We start from the raw sequence: 25,600 nt of genomic DNA on the forward strand, positions 1-25,600 counted from the left end.
TTTATGTAAAGTGTACATTAATTGTATGCCTTTTAATTTAGTTGCTTTCTTAAAATGATACGAATGAAAAATAATCTGTTTTCTCCTTTCCATTCATTGCACTGTAACTGTAACACTGAAACCAGCATCAACAGCTGGAGTTTCTCTGAGTTTATGAGGTGCACCTGAATGCACCATGAAGTCCCTGTTGGTGAGTTAAAGATGTTTGGCATTTTTGTTTAAAAAATGACTGTTGATGATTAATCAGTTCTCAAAAGAGTTGCTGATTTTGGTCTAATGTGGACTTGTGTGTTTCAGGTGTTAATGCATGAAAGAGAACTTTGTCCATGCTGTTACTATATGCTATAGTTACAATTAGGGATGGGTACCGTTCACATTTGAACCGATACGGTACCGATACCCGGTACCTGGGAATCGGTATCGGTACTCAACGGTACCAATTTTCGGTACTTTTGCGTTTGAAAATATAAACTTTAAAAAATATATCAAAACAATATAAAATCCAGGATGAGCAGTGCTTTATTGTTGAGTGAACGTGCATTTTGTAACATGAAGGTTGGAGTGTTATCAAAGAATGCAGAGGAGCGCTCTCAGGTGGCAAGTGCACGGAGAAAAAAAAAAAAAAAAAAAAGGTTGCAAGTGCACGTGTGATTTGTTGTGATGACGTCGGTCAGACAGTATTGTGGGCATGGCATGGTTGGAATAAACAAAGTTGAGTCGGGCTGCTCTGTGAACATATCGAGGATGACGCAGGAGTCTGAGGGATTTAATTTCAGCGAGGCAGTTTGGAATAAAGTGGCAGGTAATATTCCTGAGTTGAAGATCGGAGTTTTAGCGGAGGACCAGAGATGCAGCAGCTAGCTGCTAGCTGTTAATGACTGATCTACAGAAGAATGGAGAAAGCAAACGGAGTAAGGAAGGTCCAATCTGGAGGTAGACTAAGGCCAAGCCCGGGTAGAGACATTGGAGAGATAGCAGCTGGCGGCTAGCAGGCCGAGAGCCGGCTGTTCGTCTCTGCGCCGGGGTGGAAGACGGCAGCAGCTAGTGGCTAGTGGCCGCGGTGAGCAGACAGGACCAGACGAGGAGGTAAATAAAAAAAAATAGTGCGACCGTCAGCACGCTTGTTAATCAAGACGTCAAATGAAAACAGGTTGAAATCAATGATCAGTTTAAAGGTAACGCCGTTTAGGTACCGAAACATGGTACCGTTTGATTTTACATGAATCGGTACTCGGTAGTACCGACGGAATTCGGTCGGTACCTATAAAAGTACCGAATTCGGTACCCATCCCTAGTTACAATAGATGGTATGAAAATATGGATGTCATATATGTGTCATCTGTTGGGTTCGAGTGGAGGTCTTAAAACTTGGAAGTGCATTTATAGTCATTTTCAAAAATGCCCATCAGGACGTGCACCTGAACTCCTTTGGGGTTTATCACTGAGTGTTTAGTGGTCAACAGATGAATTGCATATAAGGGTACTTATATGTTTGATTGATGTGAGTCTCTGCTGTGAGCTGCAGGACTGGTAAAAGGTATATGCCATTTTTATTGTCATGATGGAAGACAGGAAGCTTAAGGCGATCTTCTCTTTAAGTATTAATAGAGTGAACTAAAGAGGATATAAAATACTCCCTGGTAACTGAAGTGAACCAGGGGGCATAAATTAGCTAGTGGTGAATTCTCCTTAGAAGTAATGGAGTGTCGTGTTCATAGCAAAGGATAGAAAGGAAAGCCTTCGGGGTGTGGCTCATACAGGTGGAAGTCAAAATGAGACTAATCATCCCGCTGGGTGGTCGGCCTTCACCAGATGCACTGGGTTATATCAGATGAAGCAGCTTGTTAGAGAACTTGGTGGCTTTCCATGTTCCTCCACCTCAGCATTATCTTTCAATATTGAAACACAATGCTCAGCAGTCCTCAGTTACACAGCTCAAGGCACCTCATGCATTGCTTGAGGTGAGCTGTTTGCATTCATTTAGTCTTCACCCTTTTATTACATGCACTCACACAAGGCAGATCTGTATGTGTGTGTGGGGTAAAGCAGTAATTAACAAGGGCTGCAACATTCCCATGGCTGACTAATGATATAATCTTGTCTCTAGCATCAGTGATTCACACAAAATGCATTCTGCTGCTGAAACAAATAAGACTGCACTAATTTTGCAGCCCTTGAGCACTGATGGAAGGAAACAGTCGTTCACCTCAACATGCCCTGATCTGTGCCGCTAATCTCTGGAGGGTGAAGTTTTCAAACATTGTCTGAGCGCGTTTACTTTAAATAATCTACAGATGATATCCCATTAGGGGTTTATTGGTGTGACACACCATGGTGAACGCTGACTACGGTTGTTTTAGAAATATTTCAATACGCTAATATGAGCGTGATTACCCACATTTTTTTTAGTAAGGAAACCTCGACGAGTGTCAATTCACCGTCTCAGCGTCGACAGCTGCGTTTCTTATTAGCTGACTTTTGTATCTTGCTTCATATGCATATCAATAACGGCATTTTATCGAGAACATGACTGGCATGCATTAACTTCCCCTGTGAGTGTGAGCCGTGTTGCCCCGCAGGAGGTAACGCGTGCCCCTTCAAAACTTCATTCACCGGCAGAGTCTATTCACAGGGAAGGAAATGGAACATGGGTGATTTGCTCTTCAAATACTGTATTCCCCCCCCTTTTTTTTTTTTTTAACTATGAGAAACCTATTTAAAAGCGTTAATTTTTGCAGAATCTATTCACTTTAAAGTAAAAGACTCCTGGTGGAGGTTATAGAGTCGGATTAAATCAGGGCACACACATGCAAAAAGGCATCACCACCACTGTAATAGGAGCAACAAGACTATATTAAGACTTTATTAGTTGTTTAGTCTCTTTTTGGTGTTGTTTTATATCTTTTTGTAGTCTCTGTGGATTTGTGTCTCTTTATAGTTTTTCTGTGTCACTTTGTAATCTTTTGGGTCTTTTTGTACTTTTTTTGTGTTTTCTGTTGGTGTCTTTCTCTATTTCTGTTGTTGTTTTTCCCCTTTTCATCTCTGTTGCGAGTTTTGCAAATCTTTTTGTAGTTGTCTTTGTATTGTAGTCTTTTTGTGTCCCTTTGTAGTCATTGTATGTTTCTCTGTGGTCACTTTGCATCTCTTTGTAGTTGGTATGCATCTGTATGAGTGACATTTTATAGGTGAAGGGCAGCTGTCTCCTGACGTTGGACCTGTGCCCAGTAGGCCCGTTCAGTTCGTCCATGCATATGTATACTACACTTTCAATAAAGTAGCTCTGATGATGTTAAGGATGAAGATTGACGTTTGAGATTAACTCAAGGTATGCAATAATTTATTACATAAAATTGTCCAAAAAAACTCCCCAAAACTAAAGTTAGGACTAATTGAATCTGTAGATGAGCTGGCGCTTTGACATTTACATTATAATCCACAGGTACTTTAGATGAGGTAGTTTTGATGCTTCACAGGTTTCTTAATTAACAGGCAACACTACGCAGAGAGTGTGTAATTAGACATCTGCCCCAGCATATTAGACAATCAACATCAAATGGCCTCTGCACCGTGTGTTCATCTAGTTTGTATGTGCAATCGTTCCATTGTTTTCCTTGCACTTTGGCATTTAGCACATAACCGTCAAAAGTTCATTTTTAAATAATGGCCTGACAATTTCTGAGGCACAACATGTAAGGATGTAGCAAAGGTTCTGAAAGGACAAATATTGGTGGACATAATGACTTGTATGTCATTTTGAGGTGGTTTCTTTTCTATAAATGTACTTGCACATTCAGTGAGCAGTGCCTATAGGTGATCATAATATGCACTGTGAGTAGATAAGAGCCCTGCATGAGAGGGCAAATGGTATGCACTTGTACGCTATAAAAAGATCAGATCCAGAGACTAAAAAAAGTATGCCCTTTGAAAGTAATTACATTCAATTACTGTATCCTTGGTATCTTAATTTATAGGAGTTTACATTAATGTGATTTATGGTTGGCCATGGTTAGGATTTTAACAATCCTGGTACTGGTTCTACTTATCAGTTCTGGCTCTAATATGTCCTGGATTTCAAATCTTTGAGGGACTTTGTCAGAAGTGGTCACATGTTTACTTCAAGAGAAACAGATTTATAAAATTGTTGCATGATTCATATTCATACGTATTCAAACATATTCATATTCACAATTCACTTTATACAGTTTATGTAAAGTGTACATTAATTGTATGCCTTTTAATTTAGTTGCTTTCTTAAAATGATACGAATGAAAAATAATCTGTTTTCTCCTTTCCATTCATTGCACTGTAACTGTAACACTGAAACCAGCATCAACAGCTGGAGTTTCTCTGAGTTTATGAGGTGCACCTGAATGCACCATGAAGTCCCTGTTGGTGAGTTAAAGATGTTTGGCATTTTTGTTTAAAAAATGACTGTTGATGATTAATCAGTTCTCAAAAGAGTTGCTGATTTTGGTCTAATGTGGACTTGTGTGTTTCAGGTGTTAATGCATGAAAGAGAACTTTGTCCATGCTGTTACTATATGCTATAGTTACAATTAGGGATGGGTACCGTTCACATTTGAACCGATACGGTACCGATACCCGGTACCTGGGAATCGGTATCGGTACTCAACGGTACCAATTTTCGGTACTTTTGCGTTTGAAAATATAAACTTTAAAAAATATATCAAAACAATATAAAATCCAGGATGAGCAGTGCTTTATTGTTGAGTGAACGTGCATTTTGTAACATGAAGGTTGGAGTGTTATCAAAGAATGCAGAGGAGCGCTCTCAGGTGGCAAGTGCACGGAGAAAAAAAAAAAAAAAAAAAAGGTTGCAAGTGCACGTGTGATTTGTTGTGATGACGTCGGTCAGACAGTATTGTGGGCATGGCATGGTTGGAATAAACAAAGTTGAGTCGGGCTGCTCTGTGAACATATCGAGGATGACGCAGGAGTCTGAGGGATTTAATTTCAGCGAGGCAGTTTGGAATAAAGTGGCAGGTAATATTCCTGAGTTGAAGATCGGAGTTTTAGCGGAGGACCAGAGATGCAGCAGCTAGCTGCTAGCTGTTAATGACTGATCTACAGAAGAATGGAGAAAGCAAACGGAGTAAGGAAGGTCCAATCTGGAGGTAGACTAAGGCCAAGCCCGGGTAGAGACATTGGAGAGATAGCAGCTGGCGGCTAGCAGGCCGAGAGCCGGCTGTTCGTCTCTGCGCCGGGGTGGAAGACGGCAGCAGCTAGTGGCTAGTGGCCGCGGTGAGCAGACAGGACCAGACGAGGAGGTAAATAAAAAAAAATAGTGCGACCGTCAGCACGCTTGTTAATCAAGACGTCAAATGAAAACAGGTTGAAATCAATGATCAGTTTAAAGGTAACGCCGTTTAGGTACCGAAACATGGTACCGTTTGATTTTACATGAATCGGTACTCGGTAGTACCGACGGAATTCGGTCGGTACCTATAAAAGTACCGAATTCGGTACCCATCCCTAGTTACAATAGATGGTATGAAAATATGGATGTCATATATGTGTCATCTGTTGGGTTCGAGTGGAGGTCTTAAAACTTGGAAGTGCATTTATAGTCATTTTCAAAAATGCCCATCAGGACGTGCACCTGAACTCCTTTGGGGTTTTTCACTGAGTGTTTAGTGGTCAACAGATGAATTGCATATAAGGGTACTTATATGTTTGATTGATGTGAGTCTCTGCTGTGAGCTGCAGGACTGGTAAAAGGTATATGCCATTTTTATTGTCATGATGGAAGACAGGAAGCTTAAGGCGATCTTCTCTTTAAGTATTAATAGAGTGAACTAAAGAGGATATAAAATACTCCCTGGTAACTGAAGTGAACCAGGGGGCATAAATTAGCTAGTGGTGAATTCTCCTTAGAAGTAATGGAGTGTCGTGTTCATAGCAAAGGATAGAAAGGAAAGCCTTCGGGGTGTGGCTCATACAGGTGGAAGTCAAAATGAGACTAATCATCCCGCTGGGTGGTCGGCCTTCACCAGATGCACTGGGTTATATCAGATGAAGCAGCTTGTTAGAGAACTTGGTGGCTTTCCATGTTCCTCCACCTCAGCATTATCTTTCAATATTGAAACACAATGCTCAGCAGTCCTCAGTTACACAGCTCAAGGCACCTCATGCATTGCTTGAGGTGAGCTGTTTGCATTCATTTAGTCTTCACCCTTTTATTACATGCACTCACACAAGGCAGATCTGTATGTGTGTGTGGGGTAAAGCAGTAATTAACAAGGGCTGCAACATTCCCATGGCTGACTAATGATATAATCTTGTCTCTAGCATCAGTGATTCACACAAAATGCATTCTGCTGCTGAAACAAATAAGACTGCACTAATTTTGCAGCCCTTGAGCACTGATGGAAGGAAACAATCTGGGGAGTGAAAAAATGTCTAAATTTAGTCTTTTTAGTATTGCTAAAATGTGCAACTGCCAGTTAACCCCTCACTTTTGTTCTTTAAACTGCTGATAACTCCCTTATTGTCAATCTACCTAGAAAAGCCATATATCATCTGGATGCCGTAGGTCTCCAGGTTGAGGTTGCCAATATTCTATGAACCCCAATTTGCTCTATTAAAGATGGAAAAACAAGTCACAAATATCTTCTCTCTTTTAAAGGTCACCTTAGAAATTTCTGACGAACAAGAGTAAAGCATTAGTTGGGGACAATATCCATCTAAAGATTTGTTGCACAAGCTAGTAATTACAGCAGCTGGACCACACACGTGGGATAAACAGGGCCTGTGTTGATCGTAATGAAGGAACATGTCACCCAGTGGAATAGTGTGCCACATTGATGAGCTTTTAATAGTTTTTTGACAACAATGGAGGTGGATGGCATGCAGGAATTGAGTGACAGTCTACCGGGCTTTGGCTTCACAGGCATTAATTATTAGTAGATTTAGTTTATGTTGGTTTTGGTATTTTCAGGGCATTTATTGATAGTAAGAAAAATTTGGAATACTCCCTGCGTGGATGGAAAGCGTGATGAATGGACATTAAGTTACGTTAAATTGTGACATTGACTTTTGGTTGTGTGGACCTTCATCCACTGTCTTTATGCTCTGCAATGTCACTTCCCCCTTGGTGTTCCTCATTAATGGCTTCTTAGAGCAAGCTTGAATTTGGTCTTTCCAGATATAATAAATGCTTCTAAATTAGGATTTTTGCTCTCAATTTTCACAGGGTGAAGGAACAAGATGAGTTATGAAAAGTGGATTTCATCATAGGATAAAGAATATTTTCCCTACAGTGGATTACTATCATAACTTACTTATCATTCAGCAAATATGACTTTATTCATATGCACAATGGACACCTCGGGGTAACCATTTCAATATTATTTGATAAGAGACTCGTGGGTAGTGATGCCTGAAATGATTTGGGCCCAAGTGTATAGTGAGAGGAAGAGGAAACAGGAGCAATTGTGAAATACATTTTCTTCCTTTTCACCGACCTCCTGGTGTTTCAATTTCCAACGATGTTCTCTCATAGATTCAGAGGAGGTGCTGTGGGGTTGCAAGCCTGTGTTATGATTTACCACCTCCTCCCTCCCTGTTTCCATGTAGAGAAGGGCACGTACTGCACAGCAAGAACACCATTATCAGATCAGCAGCTCAGTGTCAGATATCAGAGGTAGTAAAAACCGCCACCTGTAGTGGAATGAAATGTGCAAATGGGAACCATTAGTACTGAACCAGTATAACAGGCTGCAACGAGCATGGAAACGAGTCAAAGGCACAGGGGTGGGACAGGAGATTGACAGATGATCTGATCTATGCACCAGATGAATGGCGTATGCAGTTTGAATGAATCTATTTTAATATAATCACCCATTTCTTGAGTGCTGGATCTTTTCTTCCTCCCCCATCAGTCTCAGATTGTCTGCATCTCTGCTGTCTTATCGCTCTTTTTCATTTTTAACCCTGCTCCAGCTGCCCTTATTACTGTCAATTATGGCTTTGTCACAAGTTATGCATGCCAGTCTACTTATTCTGTAAGAAAACAAAATTAAATATTGAGATATATCATACTGTACTCAGTGTATCAGTGCCAGTTTCATTGTGTTGTCAGTTATCTGTTTAAGCCCTCATCTCACCTATGTATTTTTAGAACGCAGCATAAAGGGAAAATAAGTCACCCTAATTAACTTACAGAAGATAGAAGGATTGTACAGAAGCCAAGCAGTGAAGTCAGTGATGCGTGGGATTTTATACTCTACTTTAATTAACTCAAGGTCACATATCACATATTTTAACTAGCTAGTCAACATCTGTTTAGAGTTTTCCTCCCTTGAAAGGCATTTTATTTAATGCCAATGGGATACTGTGAGCTGTTAGCTGAATCTAGCTTGGAAAGTAAATAAATATGGCTTGGCCTGTAACCAATTATTAGTTTTCTTTGTAATGAGAAGTTTATTGAAAAAGAAAAAAGACAGCCTGATGTGTGTTGAGCCAAAGCAATAAAAACCCTATTTGAAAGTCGAATTTAGGGCATTTGCATTATTTATTTGTTTGTTGTGACTTTCGTCAGACTGGGTGTGTTCCAGCTGTGAGCTGTTGACTAGAGGGTGGCTGGCATTACATCTGTGGTGCCTGTCACCACTGCAGAAATTCCCTTGAGCCATGCTTTAAACCTTGTGGTGCTTTGCAGTGGATACAACAGAGTATGGCAAACTTTCTGAAAGTTATATCCTGCCATGTTTCTCACTATTACAGTCTATAGTCTACATGTTTAATTAACCAATAAAATTAGCCACCCCTGGATTGCGTATGTTTTTATTTCACTGTATAATTAATTTAATGAGATTGTTCAGTTAATTGGACATGCTATGTGGACGTTGAAATTAGCTTTGTATTTTTCAACCATATTAACCTTTTGGTAAATGTATAGGCTGATAACATGTTTAAGCTACATACCCTGCATTTGTGAATGTATACACTTGACAGCCAGTAAAAAGTTATAGTCGCAGCCAGAGACACACACTGTCAAGCATGCTTTTACTGGTAGTTACTGTTGTATAACTTACAGTCGTTGAGTGGTTATTCAGAGAATTACCTGGAGTATCTATCCAGACAGTATGTGTGATTCGGAAACTTATTGCATCCAAATGTGCCTCGCTGAAGGCAAGAACTGCCCGTTCACATGTGGGGGTGAGCATGAGAGAGAAATAACAATTGAGCCAAAGCCTTGTTGGATTTCCAACTTGGCTTCAAGCTAAACCATGCTGTGTTGTCCAAGTGCAGATATCAGTTATTAGCCACACTGAAAGATTCTTAGTCTGACCTCAACTACACTGAACTCCAACTGAAACGGCTCTCATCAAATATCTAAATATAGTTATGTTATCTTTACTTATTGTACCCAATGGTATCCTTGCCTAAAAACGATCTCCATCTACCCTTCTGCCTAAACATTATACGACTGGCACCATTCCTACCCTTGATGCATCAACAAAATCTATTACTTTAAACCATTTGTTCGCTCACTTGTTCAAATTTAAATTGGCTGTCTTCTTCTAATCACCTGATTTCTGAGACTATTCTACCTAGATGTTTTTAGGGTACCTTAAGGACACGGGGCTGAGGTCAGGCATACTCTTTTGGGTTTAAGCTTCCAGCTAGTTCCTTACAGTGCTTTAATGCCATTTTTGAAGGATCACCGTGACATATATTCAACTGAATGTTACTCACAGGCCTTTGTTGGCACATAAAAGACCCATTTCAATACAAATGAGTGCACTCTGTCTTTGAAACCAGCCATTATAGAATCCTTTGAAGCATTTTCAGCAGACAGAGGAAGTTACAGAGGTGGGTGGATTGCGTTGTGTGGTGGCTCACACTTATAGAATATAACTTTTATTTTACATTTCTTCATTGCACCCATAGTGTATTTGAAACTTCTCGACAAAGTAAGATTAATAACAATGATTTAAATGTCTAATCTCTGAAGCTACCTTCTAAATCCATACAGCATATTACAAGATATGGGCTTTTGAAATAGAGCGATTGCCTTGACTTTGGATTACCAGATAGGACAATGCGATACATTCATCAGTTTGTCGAAGGTCTGCATTGCAGGCAAGTGTCAGATGGCATGCATAGTAAAGTAATCGACTCACTAGTTAGTCCTGTCAACTTTTCCCTGACTTTTAATCATGCATATGCTTGGTTTTTGCACCACAAACTGAACCCAATAAACTTGCAGAAACATTCCTTAGCAGGGAATTATAGCACAACAAATTATTGAGTTTATTGGCCAACAGTAATTAAACAATTTATACATAAATGCAACACTTTTTATTTTTTGACCAAGATGCATACTAAGCAGGACATTTTACAGTAGAAAATAAATGTATCAGTGTTCTCTGGTGGACAAACTGTATTTATGTCACTGTTTCTAATGACGTCAAACCTAGTTCAGCTTTTCTGTCCTGCAGTTTCTTACTCAGTGGCTCAAATATACACAGATACCCAGACATCTGCCTTAAGCTCATAATGATAATGACACATTTTATTTCTTGAGCGCTTTTCAGGGTACAAGGACAGACGCTTGAGTGTGGTGATTTCTATGGTCATTTTAACTAATGTAAGAATAGTTATGTATAAATAGCATTAAAGGCGGTTCTTAAAAAGTGAGTTTAATTAGTGTTTTGAAAATAGACATATTGGTGCAATCTCAGATGTGTTTGGGGAAAGAACTCCAGAGGAAGCCTCTGATGCCCCAAGTTTATGGCTGTCATGTGTGGTGGAGACAGGAGGCTGGCATCTGAGGAGCAGAGGCTGCGGGAAGGAGCTGTGAGGAGGAATATCACAGAGTACAAGGCGTATTTTTCATCTTTTTTGACATTATTCTAGATAAATGCACCAAAAATGACCACATGATTTGTAATTCTAAACATCCCCTTTTGGATTTTATTTTGAAAGGATTAGTCATTCCATTGTGTGTTAAATCTTAGACAAACCCTGTGACAAATCACAGCCGAGCAGGGGTTAAAAGTCGCCCACTGAGGTGAAAGATTTACGAAAAGTCAAAATCGTTCTTTTGTCTGGCATCAGCTGCATGTGTTTAAGACCATGTGGCTAAGTGGTTCCTATTGTGCAGAGCAGTGCGCCTTGTGACATGGATAGGGCATTGTTATTGCTAAGCAGACAGTGCAGAGTAGTGGTGGCACCCACATGGACGGAGCTCAGCGAGGGTTTAGAGATTTAAAATGTGGTCATGAGATGACTAAGGCTGGGGGATTAGACCCTCTGAGATCTGTGCCTCACTCGCTCTGAATTAGAGAAAAGGAGAGGTTTAGTGGACCACTGCGCTCTGTTGACATTAGATGCAGCTGAATACATTATCTACTTACTGCACTGCATGGAGGTTTACTTTTCAGCTTCCTATTATGGGTTATTCAATAGTAAATGAGAGTGAAAATCACAGATATTATGGTGTGCAATTATAGTCTTTTTGAACATTATAGTGATGTATGTAGTCGTGCTGATTTAAGCTTTTGTGTTTGGTCCAATTTCGTTTCAGGTTTAATTAGTTGGTTTTTATACCATGTCCTCGAATTAAGCCATTCAGACAAAATTATAAATAGTAGATGCTAGCATAAATCATAGCGCTCTCTACTTTTTCTACATATCATCCTGATATCCCCATGCAGACTTCTCATCGCCGCTCCTTCATGTCCTGCAGCCATCACTTTGTCCTTATATGAGATAATGCAGTGACATAAAAGCCAATCGCCCATTACTGCTTATCATATGTTATCCTGCTTTCCTTTATTATATGTAATAGCCTGTATCAAAATGTGCATAATGTTTAATTATAGCTCCGTTCTGATTGCAGCTTGAACTTAACCATTTAGCTGTGTTTCACACCATTAAAACAACTGCTTGTTACTTTGGCTGTATTTCCACAGGCCTGTGTTGCCTGACGTAGTCGCACGCCAAGCAGTGAATACTGGTGGCTGCATTACCAATGCAGTTTAGAAGTAGGGAAACTTTAGGCACCTCACAATCCAAATTCCGATTCAGAAGGCCATGATGTTGTTATAAAATGATTATTGACGCATATCGATGCATCAAAATCTTTAATATCTATACACAATTTTTTTGTCACTGTGTCTACTTGCTCCTTTCACAATTTTAGCCTATTTGCAATGATCCATTACTAAAATATACATGAACGTACGTTCATTATCTTTTATTAATAAAAAAATAACAAATGAAAAAGATGAACCAACTGGATTGATACATTTGCCAACCTATTTCCCAGCATTGCAAAGAGCCAAGAGGAAAAGAAACAAAAGTGTGCCTGCAGCAGTATCTTTGTAGTAGATTAACACCACATTCAGCATGTTCTGAATCACTTGACAGCAGGGGAAAACAGCATTGCAGGATATTTTCACATCTCAATCAGTGAATTGAGAATTTATTTCTACTAAACCAGAGTAGGTGATTGTTGGAACAGTGGAAACACTAACTAATCAAGACGGGCAGAGAGGGATGGACTGAGTTGTTGTGTGCACACACTCACCTGCGTGAATATATCAGCAATCGCCGAAGCTAGGCTGATGATGGTCCAACCCTGGAAAGTACCACACAGTTTTACAAGATTGTTCCAGGCAATGATAATTTTGAGAACTGTGTTTTAGTTTTCTGTTAATTGATCTGCACTGCACAGTCTTTCAAGAGACAATCAAATGCATCTAATAGTATTGATTCCTTCCCCCCCACCTTACTGCAGCCACACAACAGCAGAATAGCCTTCGTCCTGCACCATGGCCTTCACACTGAACTTCAGTCTTGTGCCAAACTGGCTCAGAGGAAGAGAAAGTGCTCTGTATTCAGTACTTCTGCAGCATCCAACTGAATCTCTACATCTTGTCTTACTTCACATTTAAAGCTTTCCACCAGTGGGAGGCTTTCTTTTTGAAGCAGCTATAGGAACTGCTATTGATCAATTAAAATGGTTGGCACAGCAGGACCACACAACAAGACCAAATTGGACTTATTTGGGGTTATTTGGTGAGCCAGTCAGATTTAATGCTGCAGGGAGGAAGATAAAACAGTCAGGGAGTGATGGTTTCTCCATGAGGCAAACCAGTATACACAACCTTCTGATATATTATTGGATACTGTTTATTGACATCATGTCTTCACTGAAATTAATCTAGAATACCTAGAACACTGGCGGCTCATTTCCCCTCTTTTACTAAGAACAAGCATATTTTTGTCTGTTAAAGTACATTGCATAAACAGGTGCACAGGGTTTATCATGTTCCAACCATCCCAGCCATCACAATAATCATGAGAGCACTTGAGGCCCACATTAAATCTTTCATTTGCTGCGAGCAGCACTGCAAAAGCACATAATGGTGTTTGTACATTTTCCCATTAGGGTCAGTGTTTCCAGCAGAAATACCCAGGCTAAACACCCCAACCTTTTTATGTCTACGTTTAGAATCTGCACCAGCCAGCTTAGCAGGCTTCCCCATAGGGAATATGATAAAATACACTTGGTAACAGAGGTGGGATGAAAAGAAAAAGTTATATAATTAGGGAAGCAGAATGAACATCAACTGCGTAATGGCTTTTCATTTCTGTGTCAAGTGCACATTGAGAATACTGTTAGCACTGAGGGCTACACTCTCCCACAGCCACATGCATACAATGAGCACTCAGTCAGGAAGCACTCGTCATAATAGCAGTTACATCATCATATAGAGGGGAGCACCTGCAGTGTTAGTGATTTAGGACAAACAAGTAAATTAAATTTAAGAGCAATGCAATCAGGGTTTATTACAGCCCATAACCAAACCACACTCCCCCCAATACAAATACCATCAATATTGTGAACATGGAATCCTTTTGGTTCTTAAGAAGATACAGTATTTTTTGCATAAATGCAGCCGTTAATATCAGGATAAAACAACATGTGCAATTGTATTAGAAAGAGACAAGGCTCCACTGGTTGTTTACATGCAATCGTGGTAATGCAATTAATTCAGCTCGATTGGAAGTGATATTTACACTTTGCATTTATAGCTTTGCTTTGGTGTATCAAATCAAGTTATTTTGATTCATAGGTCAGCTGTCTGACCAATCACAGGGGTTTGTTTTGATCACACTGTGATCATCTGGTCTTTGCTTTTTCAAAACGTTACAGCTGCATATAAACACTTTTTTTTTATGCTGTATGCTTAATTATTATACCTCCACATCAGCAACAGCCTGTTTGTCTGTCACATTCTCTTAAATGCAAATTCACAGGAACACCTTGAGGGTATTTCATTACATCTGGCATAAACATCATGAGATGACTCAAGGAGGGACTGATCCAAAAGGTCAAAGGTTAGCTTTACTGTGGCATGTCATAATTATGCAGTCCTATAAGATGACACTATGTTTATGCATTGCTAAGCTGTAGTTCAGTTTCTGGTTGTGTTCCTTCCTGCATTTATGGAGTAATAGGTTAAAACTTAATTTCTTGCTTCCCTAACTTCTCTAATGGAAGTTCAGGGCAGGCTATATTAAAGCCTAAACAGACTGATATTATAGCCAAAGAAGATTTTGCCATAATACAATACTTCGACCCACTTTTGTGGGATAAACCCTTGAAGACGCAATGTTTCATAGGAAGTAAAACAAAGATTTCTACCGGACAATTAATAAAAATACATATTTTGGGGCATTTATTATGGAATTAGTGTGTATCAGGCATGGAAAATATTGAAAAACATTTTTCATTTCAATGTGACTTTAAGAACAAATTAAAAATACATCACTTAAATTACAGAAAGTGTTTGTAAGCATGATATGGACATCTTTTAGGAAAAGGGATTGTAGTTTTTATTTAAACAGGTTTTTGCTTGGAACTCTAATCGGAGATTTTTTTTCTGTTACAGTCACTCCACTATATGTAGCTACATGCTAACATTAGGGAATACTGTAATCTTGATTGCAAATGTTCTCCCCAGTTTAAAAAACCTCTTAAAAATGTCTCACGTCCAATCAAAGCAAACCTGTTTTTTTTCTGAAGGGGATCTTCAAGAGACGGGCTCTGTCATGTGCAGTATGTGAAGAGTAAAGTTGTTTTTGAACATTAAAGGAACCACACATGTTCTAGAAAATACAAGTAAAAACCTAAACATGAGCCTAACAGTTCCCATAAGGTTACCAATTGTTGGGGAGTGTGGAGGGAGTGTCTGGTCCAGCAGTGCAGAACATGAGTTACTGTGTCCTCTCAAAGTCTCCTCGTCTCAGCGATCAAATACCTTACAGTAATCAGTTAATGAATTGTCTCTGAGCAGCAAAAAGAAAAGGCTTTAGCACCAGCTGCTTGCCTTGAAGTTTAGCCTGCTTTCTGTTTGTATTTGAATGCTATTTCTAGCTGGGTGTGAGCCATGTGCAGGCCAGTCTGTTAGCCAGTGCTAATCACTCTCGTCATTAGCTTCCCTTGCTTCCACTGATTACATCTCACAGTAGGTAATGAATAGCTCTGCAGTGGTCTGCTACACCCAACCAAACTTAACATTTGCTCTATTTATTAATCATTTTGTTTTCTTTTGTGCAATTTGGTGCACATGGACATGTGGTTGTATCTGTGTATGACCTTGCTTAAAGATACATCCAGTTGGTCTCCTAGTTTTGAGTTACACAGTACAGTGGAGCAGCTGGTGTAACGTTACTGTGAAAGACATGCTTGATTTTGCTTTCTGTTGCCAAGTTAAGATTAACTTACAGGCCCCAACAAGACATTACGCACGTGTGACATCACCTCTTCAGACTCTCTGGTCATTTACTGTGATGACCGACGCACTATGTGGCTCTTTTTTTTACAAGACCATAACTTCTTATTTCAGATTGAGCAGCGAACCACTCTGTGTTTACGATGCTCTGAGTTACGGCAGCTGTGGCTGCCCTGGGCAAGAAACTGAACCCCAAACTGCTCCCGATGGTCAGACCAGCATGGTAGCTCACTGCTGTCAGTGTGTGTGTGAATGAATGAATCGGAGACCAGTTGTGAAGTGCTACATTGTGTGATTATTTGCTTTATTTCTCTAGACCTGAAACAATTTACTGATTAGTTCTTTCACAGAAAGAGAATCAATTCTTATTTGGATAATTGATTTATCATTTTGGTCATTTTTGATGATCCCATATTCCAAAAAAAAAAAAAGTCAAGTTCCAGCTTCTCTATTGTGAGTACAATTCGTGTAAACTAAAATCTTTGGTTTTGTGGCTGTTGTTCTGAAAAAAGTTTAAAAGCAACACATTGGGAATGATTAATGCACCAGTATTCTCTGGCATTTCATAGATCAAATGAGTAATTGATGGAAGCAATCAGATAGTGTTGAAAATATGATTATAATGTTTTATTATGTAATACGATATTGAGTATATACTTAACAGATATATGTAATTGTAATTTTAAGGCATCGTACACCTTACATAAATGACGTGTATAAAAACGGAAACAATCTCACATACCACGCTTAATTCCCAAACCTTTTATAATATGTTAAAAAAATGTGTTTGGTTCTTTTAAGAATTTGTGACTAAAAAAAATGATATTATTCCTCATTGGGGAACTACACAAAACTCTTTTTTTCTTTGTACTCTTTGTGATGTAAATGATATGAATACAGCTTTATACAGTTATTTTGTAGTCATATATATTAAGTTTATTCTAGGAGATAATTTGTTATTTCAAAGTAAGGAGATGTTTTCTGTTACCATACTGTTATTTCTACTTTCTTTCTACTTTTTTTCTATTTTATATACCCCACGTGTTGATTAGAAATGTCATATCTTTTATTCCACCGACACACAGTGTATTGTGTGCAGTAAGCTGTAAATGTTTTTCAGAAAGTAAAAAACATCTGTTAGAAAAAGGAATTATTTGTTCCACGATGCCTGGAAGATAAGACGTAAGAGTGTGAACATGTTGTATAGCTGTTTGACAGATATATAGAATGTGATTTTTTTTTTTTAATTCTTCTGAGCTGTGTGTGTTTTCTTAATGTTGGCATTTGCGAATGAGAAAAATGTGAGGAGTGTAACATGGGTGGACACTTTGCGAAGTTAGTGGAAATTGAAAGTCTCTGAGGAATGCCAGGAGGGTTGACAAGCGTGGTGATGAGACATATTTTTACATAAAATGTTACTTAGTAAGCTGACATTAATCGTCAATTTGCCGTGTTAGCAGTGCCGAGCTGGAGCCAGCCAGCATGCATTCTGCAAAAGTCAGAACCATTACACACACACACACACACACACACATGCACGCAATAGAAGGTTTTAGTTTTCACTTTCAAGCAAATAGTAGTAAAAACCGAACTGATGTTGCTCATCTTTGTGGAAAGTGTTTTTTACATTACAATTTAACATTATGCCCCATTTTATAGAGAATTAGGGATGGGGACAGGGGATTTTTAGGGGGAAAAAGCAGGTCAACAGTTTTCAGCGATTACCATACATCCTCTGAATGCTCTAGGTCTCTTGTTTGTTATTGTTATGTTCATGAGGCTGTGATTATTCAAGAGGTCACATCAGCTCATTTTATATTGTGAAATCAAGTTTCAAAACCGGTCTCACTACAATGAAATGGCTACTATGGGGACTGACGTGAATACAGAGTATTATATATAATTGAGTAACCCTAGTGTGCAAACATATTCAAATACAACAGGTGTCTGTACATCTGTACTGCATAAAAAAGCTGCATGCACTGTAAAAAAAAAGGTAACAATATCTACTCAATAAAATTGAGGCAACAGATTGCACGCAATATTATTAATTAAATCTAACTACGTTACAAGTTGAGTTAATAACAACTTAACAGGAAGTGCCTGTCAATTAAAAACAGACTAATTCTATTGTGTTGGATTCATTCAAAATTCTCTTGATTTAGAATTACATACATATAAAGATTATATTTAATGTGATCAAAATAAGTAGATTTTATCTCTTTATATTAAAGTTGCTTAAACAACTGCCTCAAAATCAAAGACGCATTTATATTTTATACATTTTATCAAATATATTAAGTAAAATGAAATGACTACAGAATAATTCATTAGTGTGTTTTTGCCTCAAACTGCGAGGTGCAGCATAAAGCATACATGTCTGTAAATGGGAGCCTTGTGGGTGCCCATTGAAACCGTTTTCATTCAGAAATTGAGTTCAGAAGTCAAGGGACCCTTTGAAAATGGCCATGTCTGATTTTTCCTTGCTAGAATTTAGCCGAACTTTAGGTCGTTATTTCACCTCCTTTCTGACAAGATATTATGACATGATTCATTAAATTTTCTGGTTTTCTATGATGCCAGTATCTCACCAGTAGGTTTAAAACGAAACCCACTACAGTCTTTCTTCAGGAAAGAAAACAGTTGGTAAAAAGTTCCAGCGGGCCACCATTCCGCTAAAGGGTTAACTTATTGTTCTCCATACTCATGCAAAAGGACAAAGACTGTATTTTGCTTCAGGGTGTTTTAAATATGAATATTACAGGACAGTCGGCTGCAATTATGATTCTTATTGCCATGTAATTAGGTTGTAAACATGGTGATTAAACAAATACTCCTTGTGTTGCAGTTTGTGTGAGCGCTCTGGCGTTGTGGGTAAAATAGCATCCACTGATAACTAATTTATAGGCCCATGTGCTGCTGCCATCCTCCAGGTTTTATGACTTGGATCTTTGCATAATTTATAGAGCTTTGTTTTTCATTTGATCACTTGATCAATCGGATGACATGGCTCCGCACTGTAAATGGGGATGGGGAGGAGCCACTTAAGATGCAATCTGGTGCTTTTCTTACTGATGAGTCTGCAATTTTCATTACCTGCACTGAGGGGAGGACGCTGATATGAGATTGATGAGGATGTCAAATCTCTTGAGAAATGACTGTTTTCTATGCGGCACTTTGTTGCTGAATGTTCAGCTCAGTTGGGGATTCAGTGGATTTCGGTGTCTCCAACTGCTTTCCACGAACCAGACAAGCTTACTGTTTCCTAAATATGAAGCTCATTTGAGAACCATGAGACTTGTTGTTTCAAAGTATAGAATTATAATTTTGGAGAACAAGGGAAAGTAAAACTGTGTAGCTATAGCAACGATTTAATTAAAGCCTATGACTGTAAAAACACATGATTTTCTATCTCCATGACTTGGTTGAGATCTCTTTCTTTTATTTTTTCCACTGTATTTATATCTTTCTAAAATTGTTTTAACAAAAGCTCATCATTACAACCTTCCTGAAGGTAAAGTCTATTGTAACTTTTTTATTAAATGCAAATGTTTAGCAAGGTGCATTGAATAAATTCACAGGTGAATTCACAGAAGGATTGCACGGCTTTTGCGGCCTCTAAACCTGCACAAATAGGACAAAAAGAAACAATATAATTCTAAAAGCACTCTAACATCAAATAGCGGTGCTCCTGCACAATTGTTATGTATTTAAATTGGGTATTATGCAGACATTTACCGCAAAATTGCCCCCTTTATATGCAAATTAGCCTTATTGCAAAAACAAAAAAGATCAGAGCTATTAGCCTCACGCAGTTACAGTGAAATGATTTGCGTCTTTAGAGAGTTAGTGGTAACTGAAGCGAATTTATAATGGCTGGGTGTAGATCACTGGAGTTGGGTAACCTTGGTATACATCACTGTCTAAAAAATGTAATTTTTCTTTTTCTCTCTGTCATTGCTCAGTCTATTGTGTTCATTTATACTTTACCACATGGCTAATTACAATCAGACACAAAAACAGGGCCAACTGCTTTCAGCTGTTAAACCTTCTCAGCTGTTAATGCTGTAATATCATTAGTGCAATATCTTTTGTGAATATGACCTTGAGACGGGGCAGATAGCAGTTGCAAGTGATGCACAATTCATTGTGTTATCAGCAGCTACAATCCATTCTTTGCGAGTACGCCTGCGAGTGTATTGTCTCCACATTAACACTGGTTACACACACTCCAACCTCTGTGGACAAAGAACTTACTCAGAGCTGGCATATTTCACAATACATTATGCTATTGCTTTCTAGGGCTGCAATTCACTATCATTTTCACTTTCATTATGATTAATAAGTCCATTATGTGTTTATACAATTTTTCCCAGAGCTTTATGGAGTCCAAGGTGACAACTTTGAATGTCTTATTTTGTCCGACCAACAGTCCAAAACCCAAGGACGTTACATTTAGAAATTCTCACATTGGAAAGGCTGGAAGAAAAATTTTCAACGTCCTTTGGATAGAACAATATAGAGACGGACAACATAGCCCCCCTGGTTGGAAATGCACCTTAACAATCAGACTATTAGGACACAATTAGGCACTTGTTCATTTGTGAAAATGTAATTTATTATTATTTTATATGTTTTATCATTCTTATTAGTGGGAATTATATTATGACTTTCATCAGAATATTACCGTGTTGATACAATTTTTTTTATGAGATTATTCTACAAATCTCTGACGTCCAAAGCAATAGCTGTGGAAAACTGTGAGGGTTTTTTTCAACACATTCACATTAACACTCATCATGGCATGCATAACAGTAAAACACATTCTTTTTTTGAAGCATCAGTTGTGATTTTTTTTTGTCAACATTCACATGCATCATGATGTATATTTATTAATAAACACCCCTGTTAATATAATGGTATTGAGACTACAGACACTACAGACTGTCGTGAAAAATGTCAAGATAAGAGATTGTTGCAGTGGTACACGAGTCAGATTATATCAGTGAATTTTTTTGACTCTAGTCCATTTCCTCTGCTACAGCGGTTGACTGTGCTGTTACATACTCAAGCCGCAATTGTGGGTACCACGCAAAAATCCTCCACCGTCAGCGATCAAAGAGAAGTGGCATCCACACCTCCACTCAGCATCTGAAAAACAGCGAGTTGATGTTACTGCTTGAGTAGCCACCATCTCAGTTCTGCATTTTTTACAACTAACATAACATGACATAAAAAAGACAAAACAATTCACAGGGACAAAGCAGCACCACCAAGTATCATACAGTCTACACATGAAAGAAACATTTTGCTGCTCATTATGTACGCTCGAGCTGTGCAGAGTACACTTTATTTGCCCATTAGTAGTTTTCTGAGAAAATGTCTCTACTGTGTGCAAGTTCTTGTTTTATTTGTAAGTGCAAATGGGTTTAATTATTCTGTCAATGTGGATTCAGAATGTCTGTTAATTGAAAACATAACTCAAAATGAACTTTTACAAATTTGAAACTTGAAACTGAAAAAGTTTAAAAGGGTTAATTATTTCTTCTTTTCCTCATTCAGCATCGTCAGTCAAAGCTCTTTTCACCTTAGAGATTACAATAGCACTCCAATTAGCAGAGACGGTGAAAGGAGATGAAACCTCACTGGCGATGCTCTGCTTTTCAGATGCACCCTCTGATGCAATGACACACACGGTAACCTTAACAACACCTAAAAAAAACCAACACTTTCTTTAATAAGCCCACTGAATTGGACTTACTCTACCTTGAGTTGTTTTCTCAAATCTTCCCTAATTGAAACTGAAAAAGACTAATGTTTTGTCAACTTTTAACAAAACTGCTCAAAGCAAAAATCTCAAACCAGTTTCTTGTTTTTGACTGCCAAGGAACCTGCTCTCTGCCAGGAAAACTGGTTCCAGAGTGGCACCAACTCTTTGCTGGTCTTGAACCACGAACCACTTACATCAGGCGCTGGGGGCGGGATTATTGTGTTCAACAACACCAGCTAAAACTTTTTATTTTAACTGCAATGTGATTGATAAGGGCTAGAGTTAGCGTACCGCAAAGTCTAAGTCTAATTTTTTAACAACATTTGTAAAGAGACGATGTAGTCAGTTATTATAGTCGCGGAGAGCGGAGACGCTTCCAGACACATACAGTGACGTAATGATATGGCTCTCGAGCCTGTGGAAAAACGGTTCTGAGACGGTTCGCAAGTACACTGTTTTTGCAACTGTGAACCAGCACCAGCCCAGGAGCTAGGTTTGTGTGGTCAAAAAAGGGGTATTGAGACTAACAAAAAATTTGCGAAACTTTGACTGAACTGCAGGGTGTTTACATAGAGCAGAGAGGAGAGGACAAGAAAGGGATTGTACAAGTTGTAAAAACTGTAAATGGTTTATTATGTATAGCATGTGGAGCCCCCATTTTTCCCTAATATTGGTAACCCTTATGGCCACTTGGGAAGAAGTATATGGACATTTGTTTCACTTCATCTTCACTCCCACATTCAAGGATCAGATTGTACAGGGTCGGCCAAATGACTTAAATGTTGCCATATATGCAGTTCACCTGCTGGACTTTCAACATTGTGATAGAAACGATATAGAAATAAACAATAACATTTTCATATATTTTTGAGTATATTGTCACATATGCCCAGTCCTAGTTCCAGCATGTTTATTTGGTGTAAATTGTGACTTTGCCGTTAATTTAATAATAAGATATTTTATTAAATCTACTTCTAAATACAGAGCTATTAATCGCAGTATGTTTACTGCTGTTGAGGATGTGTTTGGCCTCTAAGAGTTAATAAAAGTTGTGATTTCCCGTTATCGAGACATGTCTGACAGTCTGTCAACACCAAACGCATGAACAGGAAGAGGTGGAGAAAAGAACTCGATGCCGGATGAGAGGCGATCGAAGAAACACAGACAAGGGAAGAAAGACAGAGACAAGCTATTTTTTTCTTTTCTTTTAGGGAGCGCAAAACCCCTGCACTTAGGGGATAAAGAACTGCGTCTTGACTCAGTGAAATCCATAACTTTGATTGCTTCATTCACGTTTCCTTAAACACTGTCTCCTCTTTCTTATCCACCCCCTGCTTCAAAAGTTAATGACTTTTCTTCATCACAAAAGAGATATGATGGAATAAATACTGTGCAAACGTATAGAAAAGCACCTTTATTAGGCAGAGCCACTTAAATAAGAGGGAGTTGTAGTTAGATATGTGGTTACATGACATGCATTTAGGTCGAGCAGATTGGAATCGAGCAGTTGCGCTTCATGAAAACATTGTATTTTTGAAAATACAGATATCTGTTCATGATGCAGGCAGATATGATAGGACTGCATTGGCCACAGAGTATTGGAGCCATTTTTCTTTCAGCTATCTCTTCAGTTTCCCTGTTCATTAAGTTTGAAGGAACATCATTGTTAGCCTATGTAAATGAGCCCCAGCGTTCCCATGTCAACCAAGAGAAGATTTGGAGGAAGCATTGGAAAGAAATGACTTCCCTCTTCAGGGTGGCTGGCTGTGCAGGTCTGAGTTTTCTCATATGAAAGGGATCAAAGCAATCTTACTCAGCCCTCTTAAGAAAGATAGATGTACGAATGTGGGAAATCAAATCTGCTTCAAAAGGGAACACCACTGGGAGACAGAGAGATGAGAAGGCAGTGAGAGAATAGGAAACCAGTGTGAAATCGTTCCTGTTGCACTGTAAGAGAGGAGAACACAGCTGTCTCCTGCTGTCCGCGGACTGTTCATGCAAGATGTCTGCTGTTTGGGTGCGTTGGGTTCGGCGGCATAGAATTTGTCTGGGTGTACGTCATCGCAGATTTGTAAATACATACTGTACAATGTGTGTGAAAGAGAGGGGAATCATCCTGGCAAATGAAGAAGTGCTGATGGAATGAGTCAGATTTTGATTTTGTCAAAGACGCTTTGATATGATAGTGTTGACGCTTGTGAGTCCCCTCTCGTCCCTTTAGCATATGCTATGAAAGCTGATTTCACAGCTTATCGCCTGCTCTGAGAATAAGCCTTGTGAGGAAGGTGTGACATCAAATAGCTCAGACAGACAGAAGCTAAAAACACCCCTCTATTCCACAGACTGACATTTGCTTTCCTCTAGCTCCGAGTGGAGGCTGAGTACTATGGATTTGTGTGTACGCAGCACGACAAGGCTCAACATACAATCAGCAAGCGCTGCGTGAATAGGTGTATTTACTGTAAATCCTCTCTGTTGGTTTGACTCAAGCACCATCGTAATGTACGGAGCTGACAAAAGGTCTGTGCTGCAGCTTGCTCTGACTGATTCTTCAGCTCTGGCAGTTTGTGATTTTGTTGATACAGGGTTATAACTTGTGACGAGGATGTTTTGTTTGTGCCATTAAATGTAGCTTGAAGTGTATTTCGTCTTGCGTGTGGAAAATATTCGCCCCCCTGTAGACTTCGATAGGTATTTTAAAAAATTGAAGCGCAGTTTGAGAAATGGAGACTGGGGTCAGTGTAAATTGATTGTGGTTAAAGTGGATTCCATTAGTCAGAGGTAGTTAAGATAAAACTTTCAGAGAAGCTTTTCCAGCACAATCCATTATTCTCAGTATATTAAAGAATGTTTGTTTCTACCCATATTAGGGCTGCAAGATTTCACAGTATGATAACCGTCCCTAGTTCACAGTATCTGTATTGTCCTCCTCTACTCAAAAATGTCTTTTTTGTTATATTTTTGTCCCATCAAATGTCTGACCTTGACTATACTGTGGTGTTTCACATCCCTTCACTAAAGGGGGATATGTCACCTACGCACTTACACAATCTAATATTCAAACGTATGCATGGCAAGCTAGATTAGGGTACATCACAACTTTGAAAGCTGTGAAGGAAACCTGAACTCTCTAGGGCAGAGTGGACGTGTATGTAAAGAGAGCAAAAACACATTGTAGGATTGTAGCAGATGTTTCTGTATGTTTTACAACCACCATCCCTGTGCCACTCATAGACTTCTAATCTGAGTGAATCTCTGATGTTTTCCTCTAACTGACCAGATGACCTGAGCCAAGGCTGGGTCGCACTGCTCTTTTACCTGTCAACCTAGTAGTGATGGGAAGTTGGAGTGTTTTTACTGACTCGGATCACTGACTCTTTTGTTTATTTTAACTAGTGTGGCGATGTAGCCCTCTTGAGCGATGTGAAAAAAGAGCGAGGTTCTCCAACACTGAAGGCAACATGGTTCGCTTCAGTTGACAAAGTATAATACACAGGTGTCACAACCAATTCAACCATGTGAAAACCAGAGAGGTGCAAAGACGCAGAGACAGCACTGGGACCACTGGGATGCTGATCGGCACAGCATTGTTTTGCATTGTGAACGAGTCATTAAGCTCCTCTGCAGTGACTAGGTAGCTGTCACGTAACAAAAGAACAAGAGACTCAAACTTGAGGATGCATAGTTGGGTTGTAAACTAATAATTTATTCTAATGTTTCCTGTCCTGACCGAGCTTATGCAGCTGCCATGTGATAAAAGAACGTACTGTGTGACTACTCATTACTTCCCAGACATATAAAGATTAATTCAAAGTGAACAAATTGTTCTCAAACGACACACTACAACCTAGTTTGAGCTGTGGTGGTGGTCGGGCCGGGGCGAAATAAGAAATATGAATTATAGTAGAGTATTTTAACATATTTATTTATTTATTTTAACATACTTACAACTTGTCTAGAAGGGGACTTTAAGCAAATTAAACATCAGAGATATAGTACTTTGATATCTGTGACATTTCAATATACTGCCTAGCCCAAGAGACAAAAAAAATCAAAT

General features: G+C 39.0%; 1 protein-coding gene across 1 annotated transcript in view; it reads left to right on the forward strand.

The window, feature by feature from the left end:
- Positions 1 to 25,600, forward strand: part of pcdh15a (protocadherin-related 15a) — a 264,071-nt gene that overhangs the window by 57,805 nt on the left and 180,666 nt on the right. The window lies entirely within an intron of this gene.

This window comes from Centropristis striata, chromosome 20 (genome assembly GCF_030273125.1).
Source record: "Centropristis striata isolate RG_2023a ecotype Rhode Island chromosome 20, C.striata_1.0, whole genome shotgun sequence".
In the NCBI taxonomy this organism is placed as follows: Eukaryota; Metazoa; Chordata; class Actinopteri; order Perciformes; family Serranidae; genus Centropristis; species Centropristis striata.